Raw genomic sequence first — 9,514 nt, 5'->3', positions numbered from 1 at the left:
CTCGACCAGTTGCATCTCTGTTATGCAGGATCTCCGATAATGGGGCGTCGCTGACGACTGTAATGGAGTGGTCAGAGAAATAATGTGCAACTTTCTTCGTGGTCATGTAAATCCCATATACAAGCTTCTGGTAGTGGGGGTATCTTTATTTTGAAGGGGTCAAAACTTCAGACACATAATAAACAGGGCGTTGAACTTTGAAGGCCTTCCCTTCCTCTTCCCGCTCGACCGTAAGTACTGTACTGACAACTTGTCCCGTGGCTGCAATGTAAAGCAGCAGAGGCTCTTTGCTGATTGGAGCAGCTAGCACCGGCTGGGTGGAGAGCAGAGCTTTGAGCTCTGCAAATGCTGCATCAGCTTCTGGAGTCCACTCGAACTTGTCAGACTTTTTCATCAGTCGGTAAAGAGGCAACGCTTTTTCACCGAGTCGAGAAATGAATCGACTTAAGGCGGCCAAGCAGCCTGTAAGTTTTTGGACATCATGCACACGTACAGGACGCTTCTGTTGGGGAACGCAGTAATTTCGAAAATTTTCCTACGCACACGCAAGATCATGGTGATGCACAGCAACGAGAGGGGAGAGTGTTGTCTACGTACCAACGCAGACCGACTGCGGAAGCGATCACACAACGTAGAGGAAGTAGTCGTACAGCTTCTTCCCGATCCGACCGATCCAAGCACCGTTACTCCGGCACCTCCGAGTTCTTAGCACACGTTCAGCTCGATGACGATCCTCGGGCTCCGATCCAGCAAAGCGTCGAGGAAGAGTTCCGTCAGCACGACGGCGTGGTGACGATCTTGATGTACTACCGACGCAGGGCTTCGCCTAAGCACTGTAACGGTATGATCGAGGTGGAATTTGGTGGCAGGGGGCACCGCACACGGCTAAGGAACGATCTCAAGGATCAACTTGTGTGTCTTGGGGTGTCCCCTGCCCCCGTATATAAAGGTTGGAGGGAGGGGGCTGGCCGGCCAAGGAGAGGGAGGCGCAGGAGGAGTCCTACTCCCACCGGGAGTAGGACTCCCCCCTCCAATCCTATTCCAACTAGGACTCTCAAGGGGGAAAGGAGAGAGAGGGGGGCCGGCCCCTTCTCCTAGTCCTACTAGGACTTGGGGAAGGGGGGGGGGGCGCGGCCAGCTGTGGGCTGCCCCCTTTCTCTTTTCCACTAAGGCTCAATAGGCCCATTAGTCTCCCGGGGGGTTCCGGTAACCCTCCCGGTATTCCGGTAAAATCCCGATTTCACCCGGAACACTTCCGATGTCCAAACATAGGCTTCCAATATATCAATCTTTACGTCTCGACCATTTCGAGACTCCTCGTCACATCCGTGATCTCATCCGGGACTCCGAACAACCTTCGGTACATCAAAATGCATAAACTCATAATAACTGTCATCGTAACGTTAAGCGTGCGGACCCTACGGTTCGAGAACAATGTAGACATGACCGAGACACGTCTCCGGTCAATAACCAATAGCGGGACCTGGATGCCCATATTGGCTCCTACATATTCTACGAAGATCTTTATCGGTCAGACCGCATAACAACATACGTTGTTCCCTTTGTCATCGGTATGTTACTTGCCTGAGATTCGATCGTCGGTATCCAATACCTAGTTCAATCTCGTTACCGGCAAGTCTCTTTACTCGTTCCGTAATACATCATCTCACAACTAACATATTAGTTGCAGTGCTTGCAAGGCTTATGTGATGTGCATTACCGAGAGGGCCCAGAGATACCTCTCCGACAATCGGAGTGACAAACCCTAATCTCGAAATACGCCAACCCAACATCTACCATTGGAGACACCTGTAGTACTCCTTTATAATCACCCAGTTACGTTGTGATGTTTGGTAGTACCCAAAGTGTTCCTCCGGTAAACGGGAGTTGCATAATCTCATAGTTATAGGAACATGTATAAGTCATGAAGAAAGCAATAGCAACATACTAAACGATCGGGTGCTAAGCTAATGGAATGGGTCATGTCAATCAGATCATTCAACTAATGATGTGACCTCGTTAATCAAATAACAACTCTTTGTTCATGGTTAGGAAACATAACCATCTTTGATTAACGAGCTAGTCAAGTAGAGGCATACTAGTGACACTCTGTTGGTCTATGTATTCACACATGTATTATGTTTCCGGTTAATACAATTCTAGCATGAATAATAAACATTTATCATGATATAAGGAAATAAGTAATAACTTTATTATTGCCTCTAGGGCATATTTCCTTCAGTCTCCCACTTGCACTAGAGTCAATAATCTAGATTACACAGTAATGATTCTAACACCCATGGAGCCTTGGTGCTGATCATGTTTTGCTCGTGGAAGAGGCTTAGTCAACGGGTCTGCAACATTCAGATCCGTATGTATCTTGCAAATCTCTATGTCTCCCACCTGGACTAAATCCCGGATGGAGTTGAAGCGTCTCTTGATGTGTTTGGTTCTTTTGTGAAATCTGGATTCCTTTGCCAAGGCAATTGCACCAGTATTGTCACAGAAGATTTTCATTGGACCCAATGCACTAGGTATGACACCTAGATCGGATATGAACTCCTTCATCCAGACTCCTTCGTTTGCTGCTTCCGAAGCAGCTATGTACTCTGCTTCACATGTAGATCCCGCTACGACGCTTTGTTTAGAACTGCACCAACTGACAGCTCCACCGTTTAAAGTAAACACGTATCCGGTTTGCGATTTAGAATCGTCCAGATCAGTGTCAAAGCTTGCATCAACGTAACCTCTTACGGTGAGCTCTTTGTCACCTCCATATACGAGAAACATATCCTTAGTCCTTTTCAGGTATTTCAGGATGTTCTTGACCGCTGTCCAGTGATCCATTCCTGGATTACTTTGGTACCTCCCTGCTAAACTTATAGCAAGGCACACATCAGGTCTGGTACACAGCATTGCATACATGATAGAGCCTATGGCTGAAGCATAGGGAACATCTTTCATTTTCTCTCTATCTTCTGCAGTGGTCGGGCATTGAGTCTTACTCAACTTCACACCTTGTAACACAGGCAAGAACCCTTTCTTTGCTTGATCCATTTTGAACTTCTTCAAAATTTTGTCAAGGTATGTGCATTGTGAAAGTCCAATTAAGCGTTTTGATCTATCTCTATAGATCTTTATGCCTAATATGTAAGCAGCTTCCCCGAGGTCTTTCATCGAAAAACTTTTATTCAAGTATCCCTTTATGCTATCCTGAAATTCTATATCATTTCCAATCAGCAATATGTCATCCACATATAATATCAGAAATGCTATAGAGCTCCCACTCACTTTCTTGTAAATACAGGCTTCTCCAAAAGTCTGTACAAAGCCAAATGCTTTGATCACACTATCAAAGCGTTTATTCCAACTCCGAGATGCTTGCACCAGTCCATAAATGGATCGCTGGAGTTTGCATACTTTGTTAGCTCCCTTTGGATCGACAAAACCTTCTGGTTGCATCATATACAACTCTTCTTCCAGAAATCCATTCAGGAATGCAGTTTTGACATCCATCTGCCATATTTCATAATCATAAAATGCGGCAATTGCTAACATAATTCTGACGGACTTAAGCATCGCTACGGGTGAGAAGGTCTCATCGTAGTCAACCCCTTGAACTTGTCGAAAACCTTTCGCGACAAGTCGAGCTTTATAGACAGTAATATTACCGTCAGCGTCAGTCTTTTTCTTGAAGATCCATTTATTCTCAATTGCTTGCCGATCATCGGGCAAGTCAACCAAAGTCCATACTTTGTTTTCATACATGGATCCCATCTCAGATTTCATGGCCTCAAGCCACTTTGCGGAATCTGGGCTCACCATCGCTTCTTCATAGTTCGTAGGTTCATCATGATCTAGTAGCATGACTTCCAGAACTGGATTACCGTACCACTCTGGTGCGGATCTCACTCTGGTTGATCTACGTGGTTCAGTAGTATCTTGTCCTGAAGCTTCATGATCATCATCATTAGCTTCCTCACTGATTGGTATAGGTGTCGCAGAAACAGTTTTCTGTGATGTACTATTTTCCAATAAGGGAGCAGGTACAGTTACCTCGTCAAGTTCTACTTTCCTCCCACTCACTTCTTTCGAGAGAAACTTCTTCTCTAGAAAGTTTCCGAATTTAGCAACAAAAGTCTTGCCTTCGGATCTGTGATAGAAGGTGTATCCAATAGTTTCCTTTGGATATCCTATGAAGACACATTTCTCCGATTTGGGTTCGAGTTTATCAGGTTGAGGCTTTTTCACATAAGCATCGCAGCCCCAAACTTTAAGAAACGACAACTTTGGTTTCTTGCCAAACCATAGTTCATAAGGTGTCGTCTCAACGGATTTTGATGGTGCCCTATTTAACGTGAATGCGGCCATCTCTAAAGCATAACCCTAAAACGATAGCGGTAAATCAGTAAGAGACATCATAGATCGCACCATATCTAGTAAAGTACGATTACGACGTTCGGACACACCATTGCGCTGTGGTGTTCCGGGTGGCGTGAGTTGCGAAGCTATTCCACAATTTTTCAAATGTACACCAAACTCGTAACTCAAATATTCTCCTCCACGATCAGATCGTAGAAACTTTATTTTCTTGTTACGATGATTTTCAACCTCACTCTGAAATTCTTTGAACTTTTCAAATGTTTCAGACTTATGTTTCATTAAGTAGATATACCCATATCTGCTTAAATCATCTGTGAAGGTGAGAAAATAACGATATCCGCCACGAGCCTCAATATTCATCGGACCACATACATCGGTATGTATGATTTCCAATAAATCTGTTGCTCTCTCCATAGTACCGGAGAACGGTGTTTTAGTCATCTTGCCTATGAGGCACGGTTCGCAAGTACCAAGTGATTCATAATCAAGTGGTTCCAAAAGCCCATCAGTATGGAGTTTCTTCATGTGCTTTACACCGATATGACCTAAACGGCAGTGCCACAAATAAGTCGCACTATCATTATTAACTTTGCATCTTTTGGCTTATACATTATGAATATGTGTATCACTACTATCGAGATTCAACAAGAATAGACCACTCTTCAAAGGTGCATGACCATAAAAGATATTACTCATATAAATAGAACAACCATTATTCTCTGATTTAAATGAATAACCGTCTCGCATCAAACAAGATCCAGATATAATGTTCATGCTCAACGCTGGCACCAAATAACAATTATTTAGGTCTAATATTAATCCCGAAGGTAGATGTAGAGGTAGCGTGCCGACCGCGATCACATCGACTTTGGAACCGTTTCCCACGCGCATTGTCACCTCGTCCTTTGCTAGCGTCCGCTTATTCCGTAGTCCCTGTTTCGAGTTGCAAATATTAGCAACAGAACCAGTATCAAATACCCAGGTGCTACTGCGAGCTCTAGTAAGGTACACATCAATAACATGTATATCACATATACCTTTGTTCACTTTGCCATCCTTCTTGTCCGCCAAATACTTGGGGCAGTTCCGCTTCCAGTGACCAGTCTGCTTGCAGTAGAAGCACTCAGTTTCAGGCTTAGGTCCAGACTTGGGTTTCTTCTCCTGAGCAGCAACTTGCTTGCTGTTCTTCTTGAAGTTTCCCTTCTTCTTCCCTTTGCCCTTTTTCTTGAAACTAGTGGTTTTGCTAACCATCAACACTTGATGCTCCTTCTTGATTTCTACCTCCGCAGCTTTCAGCATTGCGAAGAGCTCGGGAATAGTCTTGTTCATCCCTTGCATATTATAGTTCATCACGAAGCTCTTGTAGCTTGGTGGCAGTGATTGGAGAATTCTGTCAATGACGCAGTCATCTGGAAGATTAACTCCCATCTAAATCAAGTGATTATTATACCCAGACATTTTGAGTATATGCTCACTGACAGAACTGTTCTCCTCCATCTTGCACCTATAGAACTTATTGGAGACTTCATATCTCTCAATTCGGGCATTTGCTTGAAATATTAACTTCAACTCCTGGAACATCTCATATGCTCCATGACGTTCAAAACGTCGTTGAAGTCCCGATTCTAAGCCGTAAAGCATGGCACACTGTACTATCGAGTAGTCATCAGCTTTGCTCTGCCAGACGTTCATAACATCTGGCGTTGCTCCAGCAGTAGGCTTGTCACCCAGCGGTGCTTCCAGGACGTAATTCTTCTGTGCAGCAATGAGGATAATCCTCAGGTTACGGACCCAGTCCGTGTAATTGCTACCATCATCTTTCAACTTTGCTTTCTCAAGGAACGCATTAAAATTTAACGGAACAACAGCACGAGCCATCTATCTACAATCAACATAAACAAGCAAGATACTATCAGGTACTAAGTTCATGATAAGTTTAAGTTCAGTTAATCAAATTACTTAAGAACTCCCACTTAGATAGACATCCCTCTAATCCTCTAAGTGATCACGTGATCCAAATCAACTAAACCATAACCGATCATCACGTGAGATGGAGTAGTTTTCAATGGTGAACATCGTTATGTTGATCATATCTACTATATGATTCACGCTCGACCTTTCGGTCTCCGTGTTCCGAGGCCATATCTGTATATGCTTGGCTCGTCAAGTATAACCTGAGTATTCTGCGTGTGCAACTGTTTTGCACCCGTTGTATTTGGACGTAGAGCTTATCACACCCGATCATCACGTGGTGTCTGGGCACGACGAACTTTGGCAACGGTGCATACTCAGGGAGAACACTTCTTGATAATTTAGTGAGAGATCATCTTATAATGCTACCGTCAATCAAAGCAAGATAAGATGCATAAAAGGATAAACATCACATGCAATCAATATAAGTGATATGATATGGCCATCATCATCTTGTGCTTGTGATCTCCATCTCCGAAGCACCGTCATGATCACCATCGTCACCGGTACGACACCTTGATCTCCATCGTAGCATCGTTGTCGTCTCGCCAATCTTATGCTTCCACGACTATCACTACCGCTTAGTAATAAAGTAAAGCATTACATCCCGATTGCATTGCATACAATAAAGCGACAACCATATGGCTCCTGCCAGTTGCCGATAACTCGGTTACAAAACATGATCATCTCATACAATAAAATCAGCATCATGCCTTGACCATATCACATCACAACATGCCCTGCAAAAACAAGTTAGACGTCCTCTACTTTGTTGTTGCAAGTTTTACGTGGCTGCTATGGGCTTAAGTAAGAACTCATCTCACCTACGCATCAAAACCACAACGATAGTTCGTCAAATAGACTCCGTTTTAACCTTCTCAAGGACCGGGCGTAGTCACACTTGGTTCAACTAAAGTTGGAGAGACAGTCTTCCGCAAGCCATCTATGTGCAAAGCACGTCGAGGGAACCGGTCTCGCGTAAGAGTACGCGTAAGGTTGGTCCGGATCGTCTCACCCAACAATACCGCCGAACCAAAGTATGACATGCTGGTAGGTAGTATGACTTGTACCGCCCACAACTCACTTGTGTTCTACTCGTGCAAATAACATCAAACCATAAAACCTAGGCTCGGATGCCACTGTTGGGGAACGCAGTAATTTTGAAAAATTTCCTACGCACACGCAAGATCATGGTGATGCACAACAACGAGAGGGGAGAGTGCTGTCTACGTACCAACGCAGACCGACTGCGGAAGCGATCACACAACATAGAGGAAGTAGTCGTACAGCTTCTTCCCGATCCGACCGATCCAAGCACCGTTACTCCGGCACCTCCGAGTTCTTAGCACACGTTCAGCTCGATGACGATCCTCGGGCTCCGATCCAGCAAAGCGTCGAGGAAGAGTTCCGTCAGCACGACGGCGTGGTGACGATCTTGATGTACTACCGACGCAGGGCTTCGCCTAAGCACTGTAACGGTATGATCGAGGTGGAATTTGGTGGCAGGGGGCACCGCACACGGCTAAGGAACGATCTCAAGGATCAACTTGTGTGTATTGGGGTGTCCCCTGCCCCCGTATATAAAGGTTGGAGGGAGGGGGGCTGGCCGGCCAGAGAGAGGGAGGCGCAGGAGGAGTCCTACTCCCACCGGGAGTAGGACTCCCCCCTCCAATCCTATTCCAACTAGGACTCTCAAGAGGGAAAGGAGAGAGAGGGGGGCCGGCCCCTTCTCCTAGTCCTACTAGGACTTGGGGAAGGGGGGGTGCGCGGCCAGATGTGGGCTGCCCCCTTTCTCTTTTCCACTAAGGCCCAATAGGCCCATTAGTCTCCTGGGGGGTTCCGGTAACCCTCCCGGTATTCCGGTAAAATCCCGATTTCACCCGGAACACTTCCGATGTCCAAACATAGGCTTCCAATATATCAATCTTTACGTCTCGACCATTTCGAGACTCCTCGTCACGTCTGTGATCTCATCCGGGACTCCGAACAACCTTCGGTACATCAAAATGCATAAACTCATAATAAGTGTCATCGTAACGTTAAGCGTGCGGACCCTACGGTTCGAGAACAATGTAGACATGACCGAGACACGTCTCCGGTCAATAACCAATAGCGGGACCTGGATGCCCATATTGGCTCCTACATATTCTACGAAGATCTTTATCGGTCAGACCGCATAACAACATACGTTGTTCCCTTTGTCATCGGTATGTTACTTGCCTGAGATTCGATCGTCGGTATCCAATACCTAGTTCAATCTCGTTACCGGCAAGTCTCTTTACTCGTTCCGTAATACATCATCTCACAACTAACATATTAGTTGCAGTGCTTGCAAGGCTTATGTGATGTGCATTACCGAGAGGGCCCAGAGATACCTCTCCGACAATCGGAGTGACAAACCCTAATCTCGAAATACGCCAACCCAACATCTACCATTGGAGACACCTGTAGTACTCCTTTATAATCACCCAGTTACGTTGTGACGTTTGGTAGTACCCAAAGTGTTCCTCCGGTAAACGGGAGTTGCATAATCTCATAGTTATAGGAACATGTATAAGTCATGAAGAAAGCAATAGCAACATACTAAACGATCGGGTGCTAAGCTAATGGAATGGGTCATGTCAATCAGATCATTCAACTAATGATGTGACCTCGTTAATCAAATAACAACTCTTTGTTCATGGTTAGGAAATATAACCATCTTTGATTAACGAGCTAGTCAAGTAGAGGCATACTAGTGACACTCTGTTGGTCTATGTATTCACACATGTATTATGTTTCCGGTTAATACAATTCTAGCATGAATAATAAACATTTATCATGATATAAGGAAATAAATAATAACTTTATTATTGCCTCTAGGGCATATTTCCTTCAGCTTCATCCGGAGTATGGTGCCAATTTTTTCAGGATTGGCGTCGATTCCCCGTTCGGAAACGAGAAAACTGAGTAGCTTGCCACCTGGAACTCCGAAAGTGCACTTTGACGGATTGAGCTTGATATCGTACCTCCTGAGGTTGGCGAAGGTTTCAGCAAGGTCAGCCCGCAGGTCGGAACCTTTCCGGGACTTGACCACGATATCGTCCATGTACGCCTCCACATTCTGACTGATTTGAGTGAGTAAACACTTCTGGATCATTCTCATGAATGTGGCTCCGGC

The sequence above is a fragment of the Triticum aestivum genome, chromosome 6A (genome assembly GCF_018294505.1).
Source record: "Triticum aestivum cultivar Chinese Spring chromosome 6A, IWGSC CS RefSeq v2.1, whole genome shotgun sequence".
NCBI classification, from domain to species: Eukaryota; Viridiplantae; Streptophyta; class Magnoliopsida; order Poales; family Poaceae; genus Triticum; species Triticum aestivum.
Note: the sequence above shows the minus strand (reverse complement) of the source record.